Genomic DNA, 14,822 nt, shown 5'->3' on the forward strand with positions numbered 1-14,822 from the left:
ATGTTCACCGCAACCGCAGGGATACAGTGAAGTCTTTTCCTATCCTGATAGTTTGGGGACTGCCTTCACCACGTCGGTGACTCTTAGTATTCTTGCTAGTCCTATTCCTGTGGACGTAACTATAGGCTGCGGTTGCTATTAGTTATGCTCCTACTGGTTTGTCTTGTCTGTGCCAGTGTGGGTGTTTTCTATCGCTGGGGCAGCGATTAAATTGGCAAGCATTCTGTCTGTCTGTTGTCTGTCCTTGTTACTCAGTGTGGTAGACATCAGATGCTCAGTGCTGCGGTCGCACTGAGCAATCATTGTGTCTTGTTTATTGTGAAGGTTATCGGAAGCTGGCAAGAATTCCGTCTGTCTGTTGTCTGTGTTTGCTACTCAGTCTGGTGGACATCAGATGCTTAGTGCTGCGGTCGCACTGAGCAACCATTGTGTCTTGTTTATTTTGGCGGTTATCGGAAGCTCAGAGCTGCAATCTCTCTGAGCAATCTTGCACCCTTGTTCAAAGCTCCTGGTGTGATCTGTGTAACCTTCTCTACAAGAGCCTTCCGCTCTACTACCTAATATCACCCAGTTGCATAGTCTTGTTTGCTCTGGTGGTACTCTAGTTTTCTCGGTCTCATGTTAAGACCTGGGGGCAACCAAAGTCATGAGACATATTCAGTGTCCTGTTCAAGCAGGGGCTTGTCTGTAGGTGAATAGAGATGGGTTTAACCTCCGATTTTCGGTTCGAGGACCTCGAACCCGAACTTCCAAAAAAGTTCAGGAACCTGCGAACTTTGCGAACCGCAATAGACTTCAATGGGCAGGCGAACTTGAAAAACTACAAACACTTCTGGCCACAAAATTGATGGAAAAGATGTTTCAAGTGATCTAACACCTGGAGGGGGGCATGGCGGAGTGGGATACATGCCAAAAGTCCTGGGGAAAATTACGGATTTGACGCAGAGCAGGGTTATAATCCCTAAAAGGCAGAAATCACAATGCATTGCTAAATTAGAGGCCTAAAGTGCCTGAAAACATCTGCGTGTGTATACATGGATCAGCAGTTAGTGTAAGTAGTGTACTGCTTCACACTGACAGATAAAACTCACTGTGTAACGTACCGCAAAAAGCTGTTTGTGTACTGATGGATGTGCTGGACTGGTACGCACGATGGCGAAAGTGCAGGCGATGGCGGTTTTCATGACCATATGGTCAGGCTCCTGTAGCTCAATGACAGCAGTGGTGCTCACCGCCAGGTCGTGATCACGCTTACGCGTGGATTCACGACCATTTTGACGCATTCCGCCTCGGACACGAAAATCCGTGAATAGATTTTCAACCACGAAAATCTGCTTCGGCTTCGCGTGAATGCGGACCGAAATCCGCATTCACGCTCGTGAAACCCGGTGCTGAAGTCGTGGTTTGCGGAAATGCGTCAAACTATGCGGAAGTGACACATTGCAGGCCAATCAGAGTGCCCCAGCCAGGCCCTAGCAACCAATCACAGGAGGGGAGTTATGCCCTCCCCTCCTGAATATAAAGCGGCGGCCATGATGGAAAAGCTCTGTCCTTGCTAGACTGTGGTGCTGAGAGGATTATCTCCAGGCCATTGTTGTTTGAGCAAGTGCATTTATTGTGTTAAAAACAAAGCGTTTTTTTTGCTAACACTGCTCTTATACTGTACACAGTTAGCTAGTCAGTGAGTGATTGCTGTAGTTAGTTGTAGTCAGTGTAGTGTAGTGGGAGTGTGGGAGTCTAGTGATTATTTAACTGTGTGTAGTGCTGTGCAGGCAGGTTCAGTGCTGCAGTGTAGTGGGAGTGGGGATTATCTGTGTGTAGAGTGCAGGCAGGCAGGTTAGTGCAGCTGCAGTGTTCACTTGTATATTCCAGTGACAGTTATACACTTGTACTATTTGCAGGCAGCCAGTCACACCGCCGGCGCCGCCGCTCTCTGCCAGCGCTGTTCATTCATTCTGTCAGTGACCTTGTGCCGTGCCCAGTGCCCACTGCTCGCTCGCTCGCTGGCATATGAGCATCTCATTACACAGTGTGACATCCTTGTGTGCCCATTGCATCCTTCAGTGACCTAGTTGTATATCCAGTGCCCACTGCTGTGCCCACTGCATCCTTCAGTGACCTTGTACTGTGGCCACTGCATCCTTCAGTGACCTAGTTGTATATCCAGTGGCTACTGCTGTGCCCACTGCATCCTTCAGTGACCTTGTACTGTGCCCACTGCATCCTTCAGTGACCTTGTACTGTGCCCACTGCATCCTTCAGTGACCTAGTTGTATATCCAGTGCCCACTGCTGTGCCCACTGCATCCTTCAGTGACCTTGTACTGTGGCCACTGCATCCTTCAGTGACCTAGTTGTATATCCAGTGCCCACTGCTGTGCCCACTGCATCCTTCAGTGACCTTGTACTGTGGCCACTGCATCCTTCAGTGACCTAGTTGTATATCCAGTGGCCACTGTTGTGCCCACTGCATCCTTCAGTGACCTTGTACTGTGCCCACTGCATCCTTCAGTGACCTTGTACTGTGCCCACTGCATCCTTCAGTGACCTAGTTGTATATCCAGTGCCCACTGCTGTGCCCACTGCATCCTTCAGTGACCTTGTACTGTGGCCACTGCATCCTTCAGTGACCTAGTTGTATATCCAGTGCCCACTGCTGTGCCCACTGCATCCTTCAGTGACCTTGTACTGTGGCCACTGCATCCTTCAGTGACCTAGTTGTATATCCAGTGCCCACTGCTGTGCCCACTGCATCCTTCAGTGACCTTGCACTGTGCCCACTGCATCCTTCAGTGACCTTGCACTGTGCCCACTGCATCCAGTGATTCATTACTAGCAACATGTCTGGCAGTGTTTCGCGGGGTGAGAGGAAAGGGAGTTCAATTGCCTCAGCCACTTCTGGGACTGCTCCACGTCCAGGGAGAGGACGCCCAGCTGTACGTGGTCGTGATGCAGCAGAAAGGGGGGCAGCAAAGCAAAGTTTCTGGTCCCCGTGTGGTGGTTGAGCAAATGGAACCTGACGTACTCATGGACATCATGACTTCCTCCCAGACCTCTACTGTGAGCACCACTCCAAGCAGTAGCAGCAGCAGCCAACATCCCACGCTTGTTGTGACATCCACCCCAGCACCCACTGGTCAGCAGCCCTCCCAGGATGACAGCGTTCTGTCCCTCAGTCCGGCATCTGGGAACCTGCTGATGCAAGAAGCTCAGGACTTACTGGGGACTGATGTGGCAGAGATTGAGATCGGGCCACAATCACAAGCGTTGTTGAGTTCTGGTGATAAGGAAGAGGGGTCTGTGTCTGGGGATGTAGGGACAGAAGAGGAGGCGGGGGAGTCAGAGGAAGAGCTGGATTATGATGATGCTGCTGATGATGACGACGTTGTGGACCCTAACTATGTGCAGCCTGCTGAGTCCGTGGAAGAATGGTCAGAGCAGGATGACGAGTCACCTCGGCCTAGGCAAGGATATCGCCATATGTCAGGCAGGGGCAGGGGCATCGGCAGCAGTGGGCGTGGAGGAAGTAGACAGGACACTGCTTCAGCCGGCACCACCACCATGCAACCCCCGGCAACTACTACCACACATTGCTCCTCTGCACCCTCTGCTAGTGGGGGCCGCAGTAAATTAAAGTCACCAGTGTGGGATTGCTTTGAGGAATGTACTGATGACAAAAGGTATGCGGTGTGCAGGTTATGCAGCAAAAGATTGAGCCGTGGGAAAAGTCTGAGCAAGATGGGTACCTCATCCCTCCAGGGCCACCTGAGAAGCCGCCACTGCTGCGAGTATGCGGACTTTAAGAGGAAGAAGGCACTGCTGGCAGGGGTTCCTGAGAGCAGAAGGCCCACCAGCGCAGCAGCATCCTCCCTCCCTCAGGGTCGTGAATCCCCCACAGCAGCAGCAGTAGTAGCACGCAAGCGCTCTTCCACCTCGGCTGCTCAGGACACAGACATTGAGGCTGGCAGCCAGTGTTCGTCTCTCTCCTCTGTCTCCCCTGCATCCCAGCGTCGTCAGACCCTGCTGAGCGACACCTTTCAGGGTCTGACCAAGCCTCTGCCTCCAAGCCACAGGCGGATCCGCAAACTAAATGGCTTGCTGGCCCGGGCCATGGCATCACAGCTGCTTCCCTACTCCCTGGTGCAGGAGGGGAGCGCCATGCGGACGCTGCTCCAATTTGGCATCCCCGAGTGGCAAGTCCCCAGTCGCCACTATTTCAGCAGGAGCGCGATCCCAGCACTCCACAAGTTTGCGGTGGAAAACGTGGCCCGTTCCCTGGACTACTCTGTGGGCAAGCGGGTCCACGTGACCATGGACTCGTGGAGTAGCAGATTTGGGACAGGTCGCTACCTGTCCTTTACGGCCCACTGGGTGACACTGATGGAAGGGAGGGAGGACAAGAGCGCATCAGCCCAGCTAGTGGTGCCACCACGCGGGATCAGGGGGGATGCAGAAGGGTCCTGTCACGACACTCCCTCAGCACCCGGAAAGCAAGCCCGCCTCGGCAGCAGCAGCGCCAAGCCTCGGCACTGCCAAGCCCTTTTAAAATTGGTGACCCTGGGGAAGGAGAGGCTTACGGCCACCAACGTCCTGGCCGCCCTCAGGAAGCAGGAGCGGAGGTGGCTGACCCCCAGAGGCCTGGAAGTGGGGTATGTGGCAGCCGATAACGGGGCCAACCTGGTGGCAGCAGTGCAGCAGGGAAACCTCCAGCACATCCCCTGCTTGGCCCACGTGCTCAATCTTGTGGTGCAGCGCTTCTTGCGCACCTACCAGGGGATGAGCGAGCTGCTGCAGGATGCCCGGGCGGTGGTACGCTTTTTCCGCCTGTCAGCCACTGCCTCTGCACTCTTGTCCACCTTACAGCAGCAGTATGGAAGGCCACAACACCGGCTGATCATCGACATGCCAGTTCGCTGGAATTCGACTCTGGCCATGTTGGAGCGGCTGTGTCAGCACAGGCTGGCTGTTAAGGCCTACATGCTAGACCCAAGTGTCCCCAGCAACCAGCAAGTCCCCATGATTACTGCCACTCAGTGGACACTGATGCAGCAAGTATGCCTGGTGCTGAGTCCCTTCCTGGAGGCAACCAAGATGGTCAGTGAGGAGCGGGCCTCTGTGTGCCAGTGGGTGCCCTTGGTTTGTCTACTGGAGCAGGCAATGGACAATTTAATTGAGCGTGGGGATGAAGCCCTGAGGCAGTTGGAAGAACAGGAGCAGATGGCAGCACAGTCCAGCTCAGAGGAGGGCTCACAGCAGGTAGTGGAAGAGTTGGAGGTCCCTAACCTGAATGAGGAGGAGGAGGAGGAGCAGAGTGCAGCAGGCGTTGTACGTGGATGGCGGTTTGAGGAGGACAACGACATGGCACAGGAAGAGGACAGGCATGCGTTATGGGACAATGGCGAGGACGAGGAAGATCTTGCTGGCAGGGCCCACTTGTTTCCCATGGCTGTGCACATGTTGCGCTGCCTTCGCAGGGACCCCCGGGTGATCCAGATGCGTTCAAGGGAGGACATCTGGATTACCTTGATGCTTGATCCCCGTCTGAAGGGGAAGCTGGGAGACTTAATGACGCCATCCACCACCGAGCAACGCACAAGGGAGTTGAAGGAGGCCCTTGTGCGCAGACTACTGGAAGCATTCCCCCAGCCTTCCACCCCCACTGTAACTGCTCTGCCAAGCCAGCAAGAGGTGCCTGCCATTGCCACTAGCAGCACAACAACCACCACCAGCAGCAGCAGCAGCAACTGGCGCCCCGGAGACCTTAAGAGCCTAAGCAAGAGCCTGTATGCAGTGCAGCAGCCCAGAACAGAGGTGCCCGCCACAGCATCCACCACCAACCAGCACAAGCAACGACTGACCACCATGGTGTCTGACTATATGGGGTCATCCAGCGGGCTCAATGACACCAACAGCCCCGTGGACCCCTTGGAGTACTGGGTCAAGAGACTGGACATCTGGAGCGAGCTTTCCCAGTACGCCCTGGAACTCCTATCCTGCCCTCCTTCCAGTGTCCTCTCAGAGAGATGCTTTAGTGCGGCCGGTGGCGTGGTCACAGAGAAGCGCTCTCGGCTCTCCCACGCCTCTGTGGACAAACTCACCTTCCTGAAAATCAACCAGGCTTGGGTGGAAGGTGAGTTCCTGGCCCCTATTGTCGGACACAGGGGGACATGAAGTGGCTGCTGCATGTGCTGTTGTTAACTATGCCTGCCTTTATAAAGACATTTACTACCTGCCTAGTGCCTACCTTGGTTAATTTTTTGGTGTTATGGTACTACTACCAGTAAGTTGCCATGGTCCTCCTTCTGAGCTGCTGAACTGACCGCCCGCTTTGTCCTCCTGACTCAGTCGCTACTACACTCTGCGTTCACACTGCCCGGGTCACCGGGTGCATTTAATTTTTTGGCCAGCACTATGACGCTGTGCTACTACTACTGTGCTGCTGCTGCTGAACTGACCGCCCGCTTTGTCCTCCTGACTCAGTCGCTACTACATTCTGCGTTCACACTGCCCGGGTCACCGGGTGCATTTAATTTTTTGGCCAGCACTATGACGCTGTGCTACTACTACTGTGCTGCTGCTGCTGAACTGACCGCCCGCTTTGTCCTCCTGACTCAGTCGCTACTACACTCTGCGTTCACACTGCCCGGGTCACCCGGTGCATTTAATTTTTTGGCCAGCACTATGACGCTGTGCTACTACTACTGTGCTGCTGCTGCTGAACTGACCGCCCGCTTTGTCCTCCTGACTCAGTCGCTACTACACTCTGCGTTCACACTGCCCGGGTCACCGGGTGCATTTAATTTTTTGGCCAGCACTATGACGCTGTGCTACTACTACTGTGCTGCTGCTGCTGAACTGACCGCCCGCTTTGTCCTCCTGACTCAGTCGCTACTACACTCTGCGTTCACACTGCCCGGGTCACCGGTGCATTTAATTTTTTGGCCAGCACTATGACGCTGTGCTACTACTACTGTGCTGCTGCTGCTGAACTGACCGCCCGCTTTGTCCTCCTGACTCAGTCGCTACTACACTCTGCGTTCACACTGCCCGGGTCACTGGGTGCATTTAATTTTTTGGCCAGCACTATGACGCTGTGCTACTACTACTGTGCTGCTGCTGCTGAACTGACCGCCCGCTTTGTCCTCCTGACTCAGTCGCTACTACACTCTGCGTTCACACTGCCCGGGTCACCCGGTGCATTTAATTTTTTGGCCAGCACTATGACGCTGTGCTACTACTACTGTGCTGCTGCTGCTGAACTGACCGCCCGCTTTGTCCTCCTGACTCAGTCGCTACTACATTCTGCGTTCACACTGCCCGGGTCACCAGGTGCATTTAATTTTTTGGCCAGCACTATGACGCTGTGCTACTACTACTGTGCTGCTGCTGCTGAACTGACCGCCCGCGTTGTCCTCCTGACTCAGTCGCTACTACACTCTGCGTTCACACTGCCCGGGTCACCCGGTCACCTCCTAACTATCGCTTTCCCTATCTTTCCAATGTATCTCCCTTTTCTCACTAATACAGCAGCACACAGAGTGAGAACATGGCTGACGCTGCTGCCTTTTATAAGGGAGGGGGGGGGAAGGGGCTCTAGGAGGGAGTGCAGCCTGATTGGCTGCCATGTGTCTGCTGACTGTGATGTAGAGGGTCAAAGTTTAGCCCAATGATGTAGTATAGGGGGCAGGTCGACTCACTAAGTGTTCGCGGTTCACCGGGAAACTCAAACCAGCTAAGTTAACGTGAACAAGTTCTCCGGCGAACCATTCGGGCCATCTCTATAGGTGAAGACTGTGAGCCGAGCTCAGAGCTACGGGCACTAGACTGGGGTATAGTGGCTGAAGGAAAACAGGTGAACTGCCGGGCATTACAATGCCGCTTTTTAGTCGGGGGGATTTTTGTTGGGGGGCTCCTCAGTTAATTTTGCCCAGGGGCCCAACTGTTACTAGAACTGGCCCTGCTGGTATGTGTGTGTTGGGGGGTATTTTTACATTGTGTAGGGAAGTGGGTTTATCTTACATTAGGGATATATTGGAGAGAAGTTGCTGGCTTTTGGAAATTACACTACACTGAATCACACTGACAACTTTAATGTAGTTCTTAATACGCTATGTAAGGTGACTGCACTATTCCTTTCACAATTATGGTGGCCACATTGATTTTCCCATTTGTAAAATGGCCCCTGGGAAATATGTGTTTATTCATAAGAGCATAAATGGTAAAGCAGATGCAAAAAAAAGCATATTAAGAAGCCACCTCTTCCACTCATAAGATAGCCAAAAAGCCTGGCACTGTCTGACACCTAGCATATTAATTAACAACATGGAGACGTGTATAGCTACATCATAGGTTTTAGAATGTTTTGCAAGTGTACACAGACAGACCATGTGCCTGCATAGTGCTGGATGTGGTGTCGTATGTGAAGAAGTGAAATTGGTAGTCCAGTATAGGGGCAGTGGTGACAGGGGTTGTACAGGGTAGTACTGGGGACACAGAGGCAAGGAGTGCTCTAACAGGGAGATAGTATGGGTCATTTCTATTGGGGAGGGCAGTGCAGTTGGCAAATACTACAGGACTCTGCTTTAAAGCCCCATCTACACGATACAATTCTTTGTACGATTCGATTACGATTCTTTTTACGAACCGATTAAATCTGACATGTCCTATTCGATTCAATTCAATTCTATTTGCCATTGCAAAACAATGGGAAATCGCATTGAATCAAATCCTGATCGGACATGTCGGATTTAATCAGATCGTAAAAAGAATCTTAATCGAATCGTACAAAGAATTGTATCGTGTAGATGGGGCTTTAGTCTCTGTGTTGTGTGCTTGGGGGTGGGGCTTGCTCTCTCTCTCTACTGCTTCTCTTACCTCTCTATGGCAACACACTGCCTGCCATACTGTAGGGCACCACCCACCTCATGATGACTTTCTTTCTGCCATTCACTTCATCTTCCCTAACTACTTTATCATAAGTCTACAGCTCATTCTTTACATGTTCCACCTATGCCAAAGGAGGCACAATTTTGCTAATACTGTATAAGTTTGTTTATTGCAAAGACATACATGAGTTGGGTCACTCTGCACTCTCTAATGTAGCCAACAGGTGGAGCAGGTGTGCCCCTATGTTGTTGGCAGTAAAGCAATTAACAGGAATAGATGCTTTGGCTTCCCATGGGAGATAAACTGGAATCACTTCTTCTTAGCACTAATGCTGGCTTTACACTACAAGGATTGTAGCAGATGCAGAAAATGATTGATATCTCCCTGATCTTTTGCCTGTTGTAGCACATTGTACCACTTGGTAGACTGCGTTACATTTTAACATATTTTATTTAGATTTAATGTTCTTATCAAATATGAATTCCACTTTATTAAAAATAAAGTGCATGGATAGTTTAATGAGTTTTTCTACTCTAAATATATTTCTTTGTAACTGTAAACCTTTTTTTATAATACAAAGTACCAAACAGACTGGACTCTAGTACTTGTTTACCTTTATATCCAAACTTAATTTTTACTAACATCAAATCAGGAGTAAGGGAATGCCTGTTCTAAGTAAAAGATTTTACCCGAGGAATGTGAAATTTGCAATACACAGAAAGATAATGGACCTTGAAGCCCTAGTTCAGGCATGTGTTTAAATGCATATCGTGTAGCGTTATCAGAATTTGCAATGCACAAAATTTGTTGCATGATCAGCCAAAAAGAGTTCAACTCTCTCAGTAATGGTGGCTGCTGGCCTGGGTCAGGTGATCTGCTCTGTGCTGGGGGAGGAACTCCCACCCTACTGGCAATAAAGAGCTAGAAGATGCAGCTTGCCAGAAGCCAAACAGATACTTTTAACAAATGCATGCATGAAGTACAGACATGCAATGCACAAAACATTGTGCATTGCTATTTAGAAGAAACTTCATATTATATGCTTTAACCACTTAAAGGGACTCCGAGCAGTGCAGAAACTATGGAAAGATGCATATCATTTTAAAGCTCTCTTTCTCCTCTTTCCAATGATATATAAACCACCACCCTACGTCTTTTAGTTTTCGCTATTTTCGCGATTGAAATTGCCGCGACCGCGATTTCGATCGCGAAAATAGAGAAAACTAAAAGGTGTAGGGCAACGATTTAGGTGTCATCAGAAAGAGGAGAAAGAGAGCTTTAAAATGATATCCATCAAGCCATAGTTATATTGTATTACACAGGACGACACTTTCCCCAGTGTCAGCAGCTTCATTCTGCTGAATGCAGCTGCTGACTTTGACAAAAAGTCGCCCTGTGTAATACAATATAACTATGGCTTGATGGATATCATTTTAAAGCTCTCTTTCTCCTCTTTCTGACGACACCTAAATCTTCGCCCTACGCCTTTTAGTTTTCTCTATTTTTGCGATCGAAATCGCGGCCGCGGCAATTTCAATCGCGAAAATAGCGAAAACTAAAAGGCGTAGGGTGGCGGTTTATATATCATTGGAAAGAGGAGAAAGAGAGCTTTAAAATGATGTGCATCTTTCCATAATTTCTGCACTGCTCGGAGTCCCTTTAAGGACTGCAGTCATAAAACCCCTTAAAGAGAATCTGTATTGTTAAAATCGCTCAAAAGTAAACATACCAGTGCGTTAGGGGACATCTCCTATTACCCTCTGTCACAATTTCGCCGCTCCTCGCCGCATTAAAAGTGGTTAAAAACAGTTTTAAAAAGTTTGTTTGTAAACAAACAAAATGGCCACCAAAACAGGAAGTAGGTTGATGTACAGTATGTCCACACATAGAAAATACATCCATACATAAGCAGGCTGTATACAGCATTCCTTTTGAATCTCAAGAGATCATTTGTGTGTTTCTTTCCCCCTGCAGAATTTCATGCACTGAAGTTTCAGGCTGCTCTTTTCTTCCTGCAAACAGCTTTGCCCTTGTCTGTAATTCCCCAGTATGTGAAAGCCCAGCCAGCTCAGAGGACGATTTATCCAGCTGATTAGAGCAGCTTCTCTCTTCTCTCTTATCTAAATAACACACAGGCAGTGTGCATAGAGGGGCCAGGAAGAGTGAGTTCATAGCAGAACCACAACACTGAAGAACTTGGCAGCCTTCCAGACACAGGCCGACAAGTCTGACAGGGGAAAGATACATTGATTTATTACAGAGACTGTCATAGTAGAAAGTGCTGCAGTTAGCCAGAACACATTAGAATAGCTTTTGGAACATGTAGGATGATAAAAAACAGGATGCAATTTTTGTTATGGAGTCTCTTTAAGGACCAGAGCCTTTTTTTCCATTCAGACCACTGCAGCTTTAACGGTTTAATGCTCGGTCATACAACCTACCATCTAAATGAATTTTACCTCCTTTTCTTGTCACTAATACAGCTTTCTTTTGGTGCTATTTGATTCCTGCTGCAATTTTTACTTTTTATTATATTCATCAAAAAAGACATGAATTTTGTCAAAAAAATGATTTTTTTTACTTTCTGTGCTGACATTTTTCAAATAAAGTAAAATTTCTGTATACATGCAGCACGAAAAATGTGGACAAACATGTTTTTGATTAAAAAAAAAACATTCAGCCTATATTTACTGGTTTGGGTAAAAGTTATAGCGTTTACAAACTATGGTGCCAAAAGTGAATTTTCCCATTTTGAAGCATCTCTGACTTTTCTGACCACCTGTCATGTTTCATGAGGTGCTAAAATTCCAGGATGTTATAAATACCCCCCAAATGACCCCATTTTGGAAAGAAGACATGCCAAAGTATTCACTGAGAGGCATGGTGAGTTCATAGAAGATTTTATTTTTTGTCACAAGTTAGCGGAAAATGACACTTTGTGACACAAAAAAAAGAAAAAAAAAGTTTCAATTTCTTCTAACTTGCGACAAAAAAAAAAATGAAATCTGCCACGGACTCACTATGCTTCTCTCTGAATACCTTGAAGTGTCTACTTTCCAAAACGGGGTCATTTGTGGGGTGTGTTTACCGTCCTGGCATTTTGGGGGGTGCTAAATTGTAAACACCCCTGTAAAGCCTAAAGGTGCTCATTAGACTTTGGGCCCCTTAGCGCAGTTAGGCTGCAAAACAGTGCCACACATGTGATATTGCCGTACTCAGGAGAAGTAGTATAATGTGTTTTGGGGTGTATTTTTACACATACCCATGCTGGGTGGGAGAAATATCTCTGTAAATGACAATTTTTTGATTTTTTTTTTACACACAATTGTCCATTTACAGAGATATTTCTCCCACTCAGCATGGGTATGTGTAAAAATACACCCCAAAACACATTATACTACTTCTCCTGAGTACGGCGATACCACATGTGTGGCACTTTTTTGCACCCTAACTGCGCTAAGGGCCCCAAAGTCCAATGAGTACTTTTAGGATTTCACAGGTCATTTTGAGGCATTTGGTTTCAAGACTACTCCTCACGGTTTAGGGCCTCTAAAATGCCAAGGCAGTATAGGAACTCCACAAGTGACCCCATTTTAGATGCCCCAAGGTATTCCGTTAGGAGTATGGTGAGTTCATAGAAGATTTTTTTTTTGTCACAAGTTAGCAGAAATTGACACTTTGTGAAAAAAAAAACCAATACAAATCAATTTCTGCTAACTTGTGACAAACAATAAAATCTTCTATGAACTCATCATACACCTAACAGAATACCTTGGGGTGTCTTCTTTCTAAAACGGGGTCACTTCTGGGGTTCCTATACTGCCCTGGCATTTTAGGGGCCCTAAACCGTGAGGAGTAGTCTTGAACCCAAACGTCTCAAAATGACCTGTGAAATCCTAAAGGTACTCATTGGACTTTGGGCCCCTTAGCGCAGTTAGGCTGCAAAAAAGTGCCACACATGTGGTACTGCCGTGCTCAGAACAAGTAGAATAATGTGTTTTGTGGTGTATTTTTACATATACCCATGCTGGGTGGGAGAAATATCTCTGTAAATGACAAATTTTAGATTTTTTTTACACACAATTGTCCATTTAAAAATACACCCCAAAACACATTATACTACTTCTCCTGAGTACGGCGATACGACATGTGTGACACTTTTTTGCAGCCTAGGTGCGCTAAGGGGCCCAACATCCTATTCACAGGTCATTTTGAGGCATTTGTTTTCTAGACTACTCCTCACGGTTTAGGGCCCCTAAAATGCAAGGGCAGTATAGGAACGCCACAAGTGACCCCATTTTAGAAAGAAGACACCCCAAGGTATTCCGTTAGGTGTATGGTGAGTTCATAGAAGATTTTATTTTTTGTCACAAGTTAGTGAAAAATGAAACTTTGTGAAAAAAACAATAAAAATCAATTTCCGCTAACTTTTGACAAAAAATAAAATCTTCTATGAACTCTTCATACACCTAACAGAATACCTTGGGGTGTCTTTTTTCTAAAAAGGGGTCACTTGTGGAGTTCCTATACTGCCCTGGCATTTTACGGGCCCAAAACCGTGAGTAGTCTGGAAACCAAATGTCTCAAAATGACTGTTCAGGGGTATAAGCATCTGCAAATTTTGATGGTAGATGGTCTATGAGGGAGCGAATTTTGTGGAACCGGTCATAAGCAGGGTGGCCTCTTACATGACAGGTTGTATTGGGCCTGATCTGATGGATAGGAGTGCTAGGGGGGTGACAGGAAGTGATTGATGGGTGTCTCAGTGGGTGGTTAGAGGGGAAAATAGATGCAATCAATGCACTGGGGAAGTGATCGGAAGGGGGTCTGAGGGGGATCTAAGGGTTTGGCCGAGTGATCAGGAGCCCACACGGGGCAAATTAGGGCCTGATTTGATGGGTAGGTGTGCTAGGGGGTGACAGGTGGTGACAGGAGGTGATTGATGGATGTCTCAAGGTGTGATTAGTGGGGGGAATAGATGCAAGCAATGCACTGGCAAGGTGATCAGGGCTGGGGTCTGAGGGCGTTCTGAGGGTGTGGGCGGGTGATTGGGTGCCCTAGGGGCAGATAGGGGTCTAATCTGATGGGTAACAGTGACAGGGGGTGATTGATGGGTAATTAGTGGGTGTTTAGAGGAGAGAACAGATGTAAACAATGCACTTGGGAGGTGATCTGACGGCGGGTCTGCAGGCGATCTGATGGTGTGGGTGGGTGATCAGATTGCCCGCAAGGGGCAGGTTAGGGGCTGATTGATGGGTGGCAGTGACAGGGCGTGATTGATGGGTGATTGATAGGTGATTGACAGGTGATCAGTGGGTTATTACAGGGAAGAACAGATGTAAATAATGCACTGGCGAATTGATAAGGGGGGGGGGGGGTCTGAGGGCAATTTGAGCGCTTGGGCCGGTGATTGGGTGTCCGCAAGGGGCAGATTAGGGTCTAATCTGATGGGTAACAGTGACAGGTGGTGATAGGGGGTGATTGATGGGTAATTAGTGGGTGTTTAGAGGAGAGAACAGATGTAAACACTGCACTTGGGAGGTGATCTGACGTCGGGTCTGCAGGCGATCTGATGGTGTGGGTGGGTGATCAGATTGCCCGCAAGGGGCAGGTTAGGGGCTGATTGATGGGTGGCAGTGACAGGGGGTGATTGATGGGTGGCAGTGACAGGGGGTGATTGATAGGTGATTGACAGGTGATCAGTGGGTTATTACAGGGAAGACCAGATGTAAATAATGCACTGGCGAATTGATAAGGGGGGGGTCTGAGGGCAATCTGAGCATGTGGGCCGGTGATTGGGTGCCCGCAGGGGGCAGATTCGGGTCTAATCTGATGGGTAACAGTGACAGGTGGTGATAGGGGGTAATTGATGGGTAATTAGTGGGTGTTTAGAGGAGAGAACAGATGTAAACAGTGCACTTGGGAGGTGATCTGACG

Source organism: Hyperolius riggenbachi, chromosome 1 (genome assembly GCF_040937935.1).
Source record: "Hyperolius riggenbachi isolate aHypRig1 chromosome 1, aHypRig1.pri, whole genome shotgun sequence".
In the NCBI taxonomy this organism is placed as follows: Eukaryota; Metazoa; Chordata; class Amphibia; order Anura; family Hyperoliidae; genus Hyperolius; species Hyperolius riggenbachi.